General features: G+C 42.4%; 1 protein-coding gene and 1 long non-coding RNA gene across 3 annotated transcripts in view; one reads left to right on the top strand and one right to left on the bottom strand.

The window, feature by feature from the left end:
- Positions 1 to 13455, top strand: part of GNB4 (G protein subunit beta 4) — a 118814-nt gene that overhangs the window by 43964 nt on the left and 61395 nt on the right. The gene's annotated exons all lie outside the window — the stretch shown is intronic.
- LOC135270770 (uncharacterized) lies at positions 10645 to 12481 on the bottom strand. Its single transcript, XR_010338903.1, has 3 exons — positions 12134 to 12481; positions 11281 to 11356; positions 10645 to 11189 (listed from the first exon to the last, which is right to left on the bottom strand). It is a non-coding gene; the product is annotated as an uncharacterized LOC135270770 (long non-coding RNA).

Genomic DNA, 13455 nt, shown 5'->3' with positions numbered 1-13455 from the left:
AGAAAGACGTTTGGTTCCAGTACGAAAGCTGACGCATGGAGGTAGTGCCACCTCTTTCACAGCAGTATACAGATGGCAGGAAGACATTTGGCCACGGCACAAAAGCTGACATATGGAGGTAGTGCCACCTGTTTCCAACTCAGCTATGAGTGGGCACATCAGGCAACTCAGATTTTTCACTGCTCTGTGCACGGCCTCAAAGGAGCACGAAGGTGTCTTGAGTATTAATTTAGGGGTTACAAATAAACTGTAGTGCGTAAGCAAATTCACAGATTTGGGGTCTTTAAATAATAAGAATGGACTGTATTTGTCCAGTAGGGATACAAATAATTTTTATCCAGAGGAGCAGAACCCCAAGGGTTGCGTATTTGGCCCTGCGGGAGGGTTAAGCAATTCTAAATCTTCGGTGGAAATCAATTGGTTTGCCCGTATAAATCCAGATTCTCAGCTACTCTTTGAACTGGTTTAACATCTGATGCATTCCCTCGTTAATTAGGCAATACCACTGATATGTGCTCATTTTGTATTTTTCTGAGAGTCATGTTTTTCACAATTTGAAATGTGTACTTTATAAATTTTCAGAGACCAAGATGCAGAGACAATGTGCCCATAACTACAAACGAGGAGGCGGAACCAGAAAAGTCCTAATGTCCTTTTTTTAGCTCTGGATTCTGCAATTTTGGGAGACTAAACAGCTTTGAGAGGGAATGGGTAAAGGATGGTTCGAAATTATTTAAACCATATTGACTGTAATACAATGTGTTAAACGTTTTCCCTTTGATTAACATACTCGATCCCCAGTCTCTTTAGGATAGTATCAGAAAAGAAAAAACTATCTTAAAATCAAAATGGAATTAAGCCATCTAAATAATGTACAGAAAGTAAAAAAAGATTATTTAAATCATTATTTGGTAAGAGGTAAAAATTGTGTCCAGTCTTAACAGAGGTTATATTTAGAATCAAGAGAAACAGCTTGGCTTTGCCGATGCCGCCACTGCCGGGAGCCCCGTGCTCAGCCACGGCCAACCCCACTGTGTTCTTAGCGTCTTCGATGGTGAACCTTGGGCTGCGTCTCCTTCGAGCTGTTTATGGACAAGCTTCCAAAGACAGCAGAAAGCTTTCATGCTCTGAGCACTGGAGAGAAAGGATTTGGTTATAAGGCTTCCTGCTTTCACTGAATTATTCCAGGTTTGTGTGTCAGGGTGGTGACTTCACACGCCATAATGGCCCTGGTGGCAAGTCCACCTATGGGGAGAAATTTGATGATGAAAACTTCGTCCTGAAGCATACAGGTCCTGGCATCTTGTCCATGGCAAATGCTGGACCCAACACAAATGGTTCCCAGTTTTTCATCTGCACTGCCAAGACGGGGTGGTTGGATGGCAAGCATGTGGTCTCTGGCAAGGTGAAAGAAGGCATGAATACTGTGGATGCCATGGAGTGCTTTGGGTCCAGGAACAGCAAAGCCAGCAAGAAGATCACCACGGCTGACTGTGGACAGTTCTGATGAGTCTGACTTGTGTTTTACCTTAACTACCAGAATGATAAGAAATCAATTTCTTTTTTAATACGGTGCCCAGTCTTGAACCGGGTTGCAGGACGCAGGGTCAATGAAAATTATTCTCCAGGTTTAAGACTTACTGTTATTGTCACTGTTAAGTTTTAGATTCTCTGGGAACCAGTTATCACTTTCTTGCCCATTTCTCCCTTTTGAAAAAGGAATGTCTATTCCATATCTGTTCCAACATTGCATCTTGGAGGCCTGTAACTTACTGATTTCATAAGCTTACAGATGGAGAGGAATTTCCTCAGCATGAATTGTGCTTGGATGCTCACCCGTATCTGATTTTGATGAGACTCTGGACTTTGAACTTTTGAGCTGGTACTGGAACAAGTTAAAGCCTTTTGGGGCCATTGGGATGTAATGAAAGTATTTTGTATGAGTTTGGGTGGACCAGAGGCAGTCTGAATGTCCTCTCCAAAATCATGTTGAAACTTGATTGCCACAGTGACAGTATTTAGAGTTAGTAAGAGTTGATTAGGACGTGAGGGTTCTGCCCTCATGAATGGGTGAATTTCATTATTGTAGGAGTGGGCTCATTATCACTAGTGCAGACTGTTAGAAAAGCGAGTTCAGCCCTCTCTGTCTGTTGCTCTCACCCTTGCTTGCCCTTCCACTTCCTGCTATCAGATGATACAATATGAAGGCACTTGCCAAATTCAGGCCTCCTCGACCTTGACCTTCCCAGGATCCAGCATGATAAGAAATCAGTTTCTTTTTTTTAATATGGTACCCAGTCTTGAACCCAGCACAGTGGCTCATGCCTGTAATTCTAGCACTTTGGGAGGCTGTGGTGGGAGGATTGCTTGAGCCCAGGAGGTCAAGCCTTCATTGAGCTATTATCATTGCCACCGCCCTCCAGCCTGGGTGACAAAGTGAGACCTTGTCTCAAAAAAAAAAAAAAAAAGAATGAAATCAATGAAATAATTCATAATTAAAAGTTGCTTCAGGAGGAAAGTGGGGGAAGGGTACAGAGGACCGCTCTGTATTATCTTTGCAACTTCCTGTGAATCTATAATTATTCTAGAATAAAAAGTTTTTTAAAAAATCTCCTTCAGCAAGGGAAACGGGCTTTTCACCTTGGAAAGAATTACCGTCGTATTCTAGAATTTAGTAGAAGAATAAGGAAGGGATGTCTGTAGTCAGACTTCTGTCATTTTCAAAGAGTGACTATGGTGTCCTTGGAGGGTGACTTCCAAATCAGTGGTGGTGAGTAGAGAAAGTGATAGAGTGCTCCATCAAAGGCATGCTCCCTTTTCCCACTCGAGACTTGAAATCAGAAGCAATAACCAAGGAGCACCAGCCATATGTTTTGGTGTGATTTAAAGTCTTCTCTTAGTGATGAGGTAACACCTGTGCATGGGCTGGTGCAGTGGCTCACGCCTGTAATCCCAGCACTTTGGGAGGCCAGGCAGGCAGATCCTTTGAGTCCAGGAGTTTGAGACCAGTCTTGGTAAAATGGCAAAACCCTGTCTCTGCAAAGAAATAGCTGGGTGTAGTGACACACACCTGTAATCCCAAGTACTCAGGAGGCTGAGATGGGAGGATCACTTGAGCCTGGGAGGTTGAGGCTACAGTGAGCTGAGGTCACACCACTGCACTCCAGCCTGGGCAACAGAGCAAGACCCTGTCTCAAAAAAAAAAAAAAGAAAAATAAGGAAAGGAAAGAAAAAGGAAAAGAAAGAAACAATATGTGTTCATTATAAGAAAATTTGGCAAAGGCCGGGCGCGGTGGCTTACGCCTGTAATCCCAGCACTTTGGGAGGCTGAGGCGGGCCGATCGTGAGGTCAAAAGATCGAAATCATCCTGGCCAACATGGTGAAACCCCGTCTCTACTAAAAAATACAAAAATTAGCTGGGCATGGTGGCACGCGGCTGTAGTCCCAGCTACTTGGGAGGCTGAGGCAGGAGAATTGCTTGAACCCGGGAGGCGGAGGTTGCAGTGAGCTGAGATCGCGCCACTGCACTCCAGCCTGGTGCCTGGTGACAGAGCAAGACTCTGTCTCAAAAAAAAAAAAAAAAAAGAAAATCTGCCGAATACTGAAAATTATAAATTAATCCAATGTATCCACAATTTAAAACTGAGCAATGACTAATGTTGGTATTTCAGTATATCTTTTCAGTTATTATTGCTGTATAAATGTTTTTGCATAAAATTTGTATTAACTTTTTTCTTTACCTCCCTTTGAAAGGCACATACTCCATTTTCATTTTGTGAGTTTACCTTTAGCATATAGTGAGTTTTTCCCAAATAAAAAATAATATTTACGACTGATTATGCTTCTCTTACGTGGCTAGATCATAATTCAGTTAATCATATATTATTATATTTATAAATTTTCTCTTATATAAATAATTGGCACATACGAAATTTTAATTTGTTAGTCTTTGTGTGCATCTTTAGGATCTAAGTCAAAGAGTTTTAACACTCTTAATACGCACTGACAGTTTGTCTTGCAGAAAGGCTATCCTAAGCAAATACCTACTTTATTTAAAATTTAAAATCCTGCTACCAGCGCTCTCTCCATTTTCCCTCCTCAAAGTCTGTTTTCACCTGTACATCCCATAGCTGTTTTATACGAGGGGAATACTACTCACCTCAAAAAGTCAACTATGGGTGACTAGAAAATAACTTCTAATTACCGTCACGCATCTTTTAACAATAGGGATACATCCTGAGACATGCGGCCTGAGGTGATTCTGCCATTTTGCAAACATCGTAGAATGTCCTTGCACAAACCTAGATGCAAGCGCTTACCACAGCCTGGGCTGGAAGGTGTGGCCTGTTGCTGCTAGGCTACAAGCCTGTACAGCAGGGCGCTGTGCTGATATGCAGGCAGTCACGTCGTAACGGTAAGTATGTGTGTTTCTAAACAGAGAAAAGGTACCATGAAAAGACAGTCTAAAGATTAAAAATGGCACACGTGTCTAAGGCACTTCCCATGAGTGGAGCCTGCGGGACTGGAAGTTGCTGTGGGTGTCAGTGGGCGGTGAGTGAATGTGGAGGCCGAGGACGTTACTATGCACTGCTGCAGACTCGTAAACACGGTACACGCAGGCTACGCCAAATTTATAAATAGATTTTCTTACTTCGATAATGAATTAAGCTTAGATTACAGTAACTTTTTGACCTTATACACTTTTAAATTATTATTTAACTTTCTGACTCTGTTGTAATAACACTTAGCCTAAAACACAGACACACTGTATAGCTGTATAAAAATATTTTCTTTCTCTATATCCTCATTCTCTGAGCTTCTTTCAATTAAATTTTTTTTTGACTTTGTAAATTTTTGTTAAAAACGTAGACCCAAACACAGCAGCCTAGGCCTGCACGGGGTCGTGATCATCAGTATCACCGTCTCCCTCCTCCACGTCCTGCCGTTTACACTGGAGGGCTGCAGGAGCCCTCACCTCCTTGATAACCATGCCTTCTTCTGGAATACCTCCTAAAAGACCCGGATGGGACTGGTTTTTTTGTTTTTTTTTTTTTGAGATGGAGTCTTTGTCCCCAGGCTGAAGTGCAGTGGCACAATCTCGGCTCACTGCAACCTCCGTCTCCCAGGTTCAAGCAATTCTCCTGCCTCAGCCTCCCAAGTAGCTGGGATTACAGGCACTCGTCACCACGCCCGGTTCATATTTGCATTTTTAGTAGAGACGGGGTTTCACCGTGCTGGCCAGGATGGTCTCGATCTCTTGACCTCGTGATCCACCCACCTCAGCCTCCCAAAGTGCTGGGATTGCAGGTTTGAGCCACCACGTAGGCCAGCTGGGGCTGTTTTATAGTTAACTGTTTTCCTTTTATAAGTTGGAGTATAGTTGAAAATAACGATAAAAAGCATAGGGTAGCAAATGTATAAACCAGCAACACAGTGGCTTGTTATCACATGTTGTACACTGTATCCGCCTGACGGGACTGCTGTACTTCCTTACAGCTGGCAGCACGGCGTTTGCACCAGCATCACCACACACGCTGCACTGCCATGTTGCGACGTCGCCTGGTGACAGGAGTTTCTCAGCTCCCCTGTAATCTATGGAATCACTGTGGACTATCTAGTCCATAGCTGATTGAAACATTGGTAGGTGACACATGACTGCATAAGACTGCTGCCTGGGCCGCAGCGTGCTGAAGGCAGCGAAGACGCCATTACTTTCAGAACTTTCTGCAACCATGTTAACATTAGTCTGCTTCTGCATTTTCCAAAACTGTGTTCGCCCAAATCTTTACTCAGTAGAGAAACCCAAATGACCAAGACTGTTTTGGAAAGAGAGAGGGAGAGGCAAGAATGGCTTCCTGAGGTTTAGGGCCTTAGAATCCTCGTGGAAAGGACCGTATTCATCATGGTTTCTAAAGCTTTAATGTGCTTTTAAATTGCATAGGACCTTTTAATTTTTTTACTATTGCTGTTTATGGTGTGATTAACATTTGTAGCTGAAGTTAGTCTGCATCTTATTTTTTCTTTCTTTTTTTTTTTTTTTTTTGAGATGGAGTTTCACTCTTGTTACCCAGGCTGGAGTGCAATGGCATGATCTCGGCTCACCGCAACCTCCGCCTCCCAGGTTCAGGCAATTCTCCTGCCTCAGCCTCCTGAGTAGCTGGGATTAGAGGCACGCGCCACCATGCCCAGCTAATTTTTTATATTTTTAGTAGAGACGGGGTTTCACCATGTTGACCAGGATGGTCTCGATCTCTTGACCTCGTGATCCACCCGCCTCGGCCTCCCAATGTGCTGGGATTACAGGCGTGAGCCACCGCACCCGACTGCATCTTATTTTTTCACTCAATAATGTGCTATGCAGATCTTAATACATCTATCTATTTCTGTGCCAATACAGTAAGAATCTTAGGATATATTTTCATGATGTGTTGTGCAGGCCTCTCCTGTTTTTGTTCAATTCAAAAATTATTTGTTCTCCTTGCCCTTTACTCTTTCACATGGGGTTTATCTCATTTTTTCAGCTTTATTGAGGTATAATTGACAAATAAAATTGTACATATTTAAGGTATAAACCAAAAAGTATATCAGACCAGTGTCAATCATTTTAGAAGTTTGTTTTGCAAAGGTTAAGGACATGCCCATGACACAGTCTCAGGAGGTCCTGAGAACATCTGCCCAAGGTCAGGCTACAGCTTGGCTTCATGCATTTTACAAAGTTACAGGACATCGATCAATACATGTAAGCTGCACACTGGTTTGGGCCAGAAACGATACAACTCTAAGGCAAGGGTAGCAGGTGTCTTCCAGGTCATAGGTGGAGTCAAAGATTTTCTGATTCGCAATTGGTTAAAGGGGTTTATCTAAAAGACCTAGAATCTGTAGAAGAAAGGGTCTGGGATAAGATAAGGGGCTGTGGTGACCAAGATTCTTATTATGCAGATGAAGCCCCCAGGTAGCAGGCTTCAGAGAGAATAGATTGTAAATGTTTCCTATCAGACTTCAAAAGGTGCCAGACTCTTAGTTATTAATAATTCTCTCCTGTATCAGGAAAAAGACCCAGAAAGAGAAAAGGATTCTTTACAGAATGTAAATTTTTCCCCACAAGAGACAGCTTTGCAGAGCCATTTCAAAATATGTCAAAGAAATATATTTTAGGGTAGAATACTTTGCGTTCCTTCAGGGACTGCTCTCTGTCATGTTGCCGTCTTATTGGTACAGAGTCTGTTTGTCCATCTCAAGGTTTCCGTTCTACTGTCAGTGCTGGTCAGTTGTGCCTGAATTCCGACGGGAGGAGAGTTGGGGCATGTCGCACCACCCATTCTCATCATGGCTTGAACGAGTGTTTCAGGTTAACTTTGCGTTTGTTTTTTAGAGACGAGGTCTTGCTCCGATGCCCAGGCTGGAGGGCGGTGGCACAATCATAGCTCACTGCAATCTCCACTCCTGCACTCAAGGAATCCTCCCACCTCAGCCTCCGGAGTAGCTGGGACTACAGGCACGCACCACCACACCTGTTTAATATTTTTAAATTTTAGTAGAGATGGAATCTCTCTATGTTGCCTAGGCAGGTCTTGATCCCCTGACCTCAAGTGATCTTCCCTCCTCAGCCTCCCAAAACGTTGGGATTATAGATGTGAGCCACTGCACCCAGCCCCAAGTTAACTTTGGATGCCCTTGGCCGAGAGGAGAGGTTCATTCAGTTGGTTGGGGGGCTTTGAATTTTATTTTTGGTTGACAAAGCTATAAAATGTGATGGTTTGATATGCATGTGTATTGTGAAATGGATACCACAATCAAGTGAATTAACACATCTAGCCTTCGTTATAGTTACCCAAGCCCTTCTCTTTAGTGAGAACATTTCAGATCTGTTCCCTTAGCAAATATTAAGTGTATAGTTCAGTATTGGCCAGGGCTTTGAGTCTGCCATTCTGACAAGTGTCGTGGAGTACTCTGAGTAGCAAGGTCATTTGACAACTAGGAAAGACAACTGTTTGAGGTAACAATAACGTAAGAGACTCCATGAAGGGCTGAGAGAGACCGCAAAGGTAACTAGCATTCACCCGGGAAGGGCTGCCTGATTTTTAGCAATTTTGCTTGTGGAAATCTGCGTTGTCTTGGTCTGGGTAGTCAGCCGCAGCTCCTCGCTAGTTTATAATGGCATCCTAGACGAGCTTTAGGATCCAGCACGTGGATACAAAGCTTTTTGCTCTTGGGCCAGATCTTTTAACCTCTTCAGTTTCTTCATCCGTGGCATGAATAAAGTAGTCTTCTGGCCGAGTGCAGTGGCTCACGCCTGTAATCCTAACACTTTGGGAAGCCGAGGCAGGCAGATCACGAGGACAGGAGTTCGAGACCAGGCTGACCAATATGGTGAAACCCCACCTCTACTAAAAATACAAAAATTAGCCAGATGTGGTGGTGTGCGCCTGTAATCCCAGCTACTCAGGAGGCTGAGGCAGGAGACTCCCTTGAATCTGGGAGGCAGAGGTTGCAGTGAGCTGAGATCGTGCCATTGCACTCCAGCCTGGGCAACAGAGCAAGACTCTGTCTCAGAAAGTAATAATAAAATATAATTAATAAAGTCTCCCATAGAGGGCTACTGAAAAGACTACACAGATAATGTTCCTAAGCACTTGGCAGAGTGCTTGGCGCGTAATAAATACAAATACAAATGTCTGAGGTTGTTCTCTTCACCATCATTAACATATACACTAGTTATGTCCCTCTCTTGTGGAAACAATGGCAAATTTATTTCAGAAAGTTGTTCTTGAACAACATGAGAAATGTCTTCTGTTTTGGGAGACAAGATAGCTAATTTCCCAACATGTGCTGGATGGTCCTTTTTCTTTTCAATGTTTTATTTCTGAAAGACGTAATAGGAGAGGGGCAGACTCAGAGAGAAGTGAGTGGACTTATCGATTCTCAGGGACTTTGTTTCGAGTGACTACAGACATTGCTTCCTGACCCAGTGAATACACAGACCACTGATACGACTCCTTCCAGTAATCTAACCCAAAACAAAACAATACTATTCTTCTGTAATCCTAGCACTTTGGGAGGCCGAGGTGGGTGGATCACCTGAGGTCAGGAGTTCAAGACCAGCCTGGCCATCATGGTGAAACTCCATCTTTAAAAAAAAAAAACAAAAAACAATACTATCCTTCCACTTTCCTTTCTCAGCTGAACACCTTTGCCACATACCGATCATTTCTCTTTAAACCTCTCTAGACTTTCAGTTCAATCTTTCTTTTTTCATTCAGGAACCCTTGTTTATTCTCTGTCTTTGTCACTTTTTGCTATTCACAAATGGGGTTGGGTTGGGTGCTTAAGAATCTTTTTACTTAAAATGATGTTGTGATAACTCCAAATACAAGAGAATAGGGAAGTGAACCAATATTATTATTATTTTTTTGAGATGGAGTCTCACTGTCACCCAGGCTGGAGTGCAATGGTGTGATCTTGGCTCACTGCAATTTCCACCTCCTGGGTTCAAGTGTTTCTCCTGCCTCAGCCTCCAAGTAGCTCGGATGACAGACGCCTACCACTACATCTGGCTAATTTTGTATTTTAAGTAGAGATGGGGTTTCACCATGTTGGCCAGGCTGGTCTCAAACTCCTGACCTCAGGTGATCTGCCTGCCTCAGTCCCAAAGTGCTGGGATTATAGGTGTAAGCCACCATTCCCAGCGAACCAATTATTTTAAATAGATTTTTAAAAAAAGGAGTTCAGAAAAAGTAGGCTACCTCTCTGAAGTCACACAGCTCATAAGTGACAGAGGCAAGATAAGAACTTAAGTTTTTCTAACCACATAGCTCATGTTCTTTCAAGTATGCCATGTTTACTGTCAAATCTGGGAGGCAGAATAAGCACACAGACTATTATAATTCAAGCCAAACGAGTTATAGTGACTCAAGTACACAAGAGTAGTTTAAGCCAGACGTGGCTTTGTGGACATGATTCGAGTCTGGTCTCTGTATGTGACACTGCAGTTCATGAGAATAGCGTGCGTGCGCACACACACACACACATACATACACACATACACACAGACACACAGACACACAGACACACACATACACACACATACATACACACACATACATACACACACACATACAGACACACACACACATACACACACACATACACACAGACACACACATACACACACGGACACACACACATACACACATACACACACACACACACACACACAGGGAAATCCCAGCACCTCTTCTCAGAATTAGGAAGAGCCAAGTTTCAGTGGAAAATACCATAGAGATAAAGCTAGAAAGGACAGGTTGGGGCCAGATTATGGAAGGGAATGCCAGGTGAGCAGAAGCATCTAATTCAGTAAACAACTAGAAACTGTTGTAAGCGCTTAGCCAACAAGTGACTTAATCAGAGCTAAATTTTAGGAGAATGAATTCGACAATAATATATTGGATGGATTTGGCAAGGAAAAGCAGAAAGCTCTATTTGGTACCATGGTGGATACACAGATGCATCAGCCTTTTTTTCTACGTTTAAGACTCTCATTACACAGTAAAGGTAGAATTCAATAAATGTCATTGAAATATACAAAATGTCATAGTAGTTGAAAGTTGAGGCAGCAAAAAAGCTGTTTTCAGTTCATCTAGAAGGATAGATTTATTAGGCAATCATTGTCAATGTGAAAATTTTGAAAAGCCAAGTCTAATTTCATGAACATTTAAACTTTCTTGAAATTTATATTTCAGCTCATATGTAGACCCAAACAATTAGCTTACCATCTCTTCAACCTAGCAATTCCTTCTAAATACTAATACCTAAAATCATTTTTTAAAACTACATATTAGGATTTCCAGTGGCAGGGTCTGGGGAAGGGGTAGTAGGCACCTGATCTGGCTGCTAAGGTGGGAAGAAGCCTCTGAAACAGCCCAGGACGCAGGTCAAGGAGATGGACGAGGAAGACAGGGCTTTCAAGCACAAGGAAAACGAGGTTAGAAGAAACTCGAGGAGCTGAAAGTGAAGGCCATGGAGAAGGGGCCCCTGGACACAGGTGGAATCCAGAAATCTGGCGAAAAGTGAGCTGTTCCTCGTGCCTGGTGCAATGGTGACCACTGATTTCATTCGTGTTTAAACATCTGTATTCCCTGCCACGGCATCTTTTGCCACCTGTAGCTGAAAGGAAGTGTGGTCTTGGAGCCTGTTGTACAATTAAGAATAAACTTTTGTGAAAATGCAAAAATAAAAGATCAAAAATTATATTTGACTGTAGAAGAGATTGGTGGCCATACCTGTAGTCCCAGCTATTTGGGAGGCTAGGCGGGATAATCGCTTGAGTCCAGTCTGGGCAACATAGTGAGATTCTATCTTTAAAAAAAGAAAAAAAGGAATTATTTAGGTATGCAAAAAAGCAACGTTAAGAGTTTGGTTTTTAAAATAAAAGAAAAAAGAACAAAACTACAGTAAGTTTTATTTTTAGAGCTACTGCTTTATCAACTAAACCAAGATGAAACGTTTATTCATAAGATGACAAATTTTTTTTTCTTCTGAAATTCATTTCTGATTTAATACATATCTGACTCACTGTCGCAAAAGAGGAACCTTCTTGCAGAGACTGATGCAGCTGCCTTAGGGTCAGTCTCTCCAGAAAATATACTTATCTTCCTGCAATACTAATAATGTAAGTGTTAGCTGAATTCTGATTTTGATTATAAATAAGACTTGCAAAAGTGAAACTTTTAACAATGCGGTTTCTGGTTTCTTGAGAAAATACAAAACACCCTAATACAGACTCATTTGCAATGAAAGAAAGTCCATGAAATTCTCAGAAAGTAAGATGGAGCAGTGCGAATATCTGTAACAAGCAATAATGCCACATTGCAGAAAAAGTAGGATTAATGTCATTCCGATTCAAAGCTTTTAAGCTTGGAAATCCATCTGACAGAAAGGATAAGAACTCGAATTTATTTCTGTTGAAGCAAAACAGGAAGAACGATAAGTAGCGAATCCTGATCATGGAAAAAGGGGGAGAAAGATTAGCTGAGAAATTGATGTTTCCAGATTGAATGAATTTGTGAAGTGTCTGGGATTTGGGTTAAAAGTTGGGGCAAACTGGGTGAGGATGGGGTGGTTAAATTCACCTACCTGATTTTTGCTTATGAGATCCAACTGGTGAGATTGAAAAACTTCTGAGGCATTCATTTACTGGAGACTGTGCTCTGGTTTATTTAGCAGGAAATACAATATTCACAATGAAAGCAGTCGTGGAACTGTTGCAAGGCAGGCTTCTAAGAGCAGGAAAAGGAACACACCCCAGCATCGGGTCAGAAAGTTCTGTCTCCGTACGTCAGTGCCGGCATTAATCAACTGTTGGATTCGATGCAGAAGTCTGAGGGGCTGCCGTGTTGCTGGAGCATTTTGGAGTTTCATTTGCACAGCAAACCCCGCTTTCCTTAGGTTGTCTAGCTACTGCGGGAGCTTGGAGGACTTGAAGACAGGGCTCGGGAAGACTAAGGAGGACCCGATGTCCCCGCGCCCACCCCCGGCACTGCCTCAGGACCTTCAGCAAGAGGCTCAGTTCTCTGAGCCTAAATCATTCTTTAGCACAATGGGAATAATAATATCCCCTTACAAATCTGTTGCCTAGAGTAAATGAGGTTAGGTAATGTGAAGTGCTGTCTCCTAAATGCTCCATAAATGTGTGTGAAATATAAAAGATATCAAAGGGGAAATACTGAAGTAGGAAATTTGTTTAAAAGCAGATTGTTTCTGTTAAAAAGTTCCAATTCTGCACTGTTCCTAGATCACTTTTGGTATCTACCTACAGATATAGTTAGCCTTCCATATCTTCTGTATCCTTAGATTCAATCAACCTCAGGTCAAAAATATTTGAAAAAAAATTAAAAGTAATAATAGAACAATAAAAAGAATATAAAAATTTAAAAATAGAGCCTAACAACTATTTACACAGCATTTATATTGTGTTAGGTATCATAAGCAATTTAGAGATGATCTAAAGTTTACGGGAGGCTATGCACAGGCTATGCAGACACCACATCATTTTCTGTCAGGAGCGTGAGCATCCCCAGACTATGGTATCCGCAGCGGTCCTGGAACCACCATGCCAAGGATACGGAGGGACGAATGTATTTGGTCCTAATAGTTAATAATAGTTTTTTTGTTTTTGCTTTTGAAAGACATTTTAAAGAAGAAAAAAGCAGTTCTTGTTTAAATCATCCTTATGCTGCCAATACTGTGGTTCAAATTCAAAGGGCTGTGTTTTCCCAAAGAACACTTGAAAACAGGGCACTGTATCACACTGTGAGGACAGAGCTGTTTTCTCTGACTCCTGCTCCCTGAGGAGAGTGAATTGCCCCGGAAGCCCTTATTCGCTGCTGCCGTTTGGATGGTGAAGTGCTAGAGCAACTCCCCCGCCCACCCCTCCCCACATCACACTGGGCCGGCGC

The sequence above is a fragment of the Aotus nancymaae genome, unplaced genomic scaffold (assembly GCF_030222135.1).
Source record: "Aotus nancymaae isolate 86718 unplaced genomic scaffold, 86718_ANA_hifiasm-v0.15.2.pri h1tg000067l, whole genome shotgun sequence".
Classification (NCBI taxonomy): Eukaryota; Metazoa; Chordata; class Mammalia; order Primates; family Aotidae; genus Aotus; species Aotus nancymaae.
This window is presented reverse-complemented; position numbering and strand designations above follow the sequence as displayed.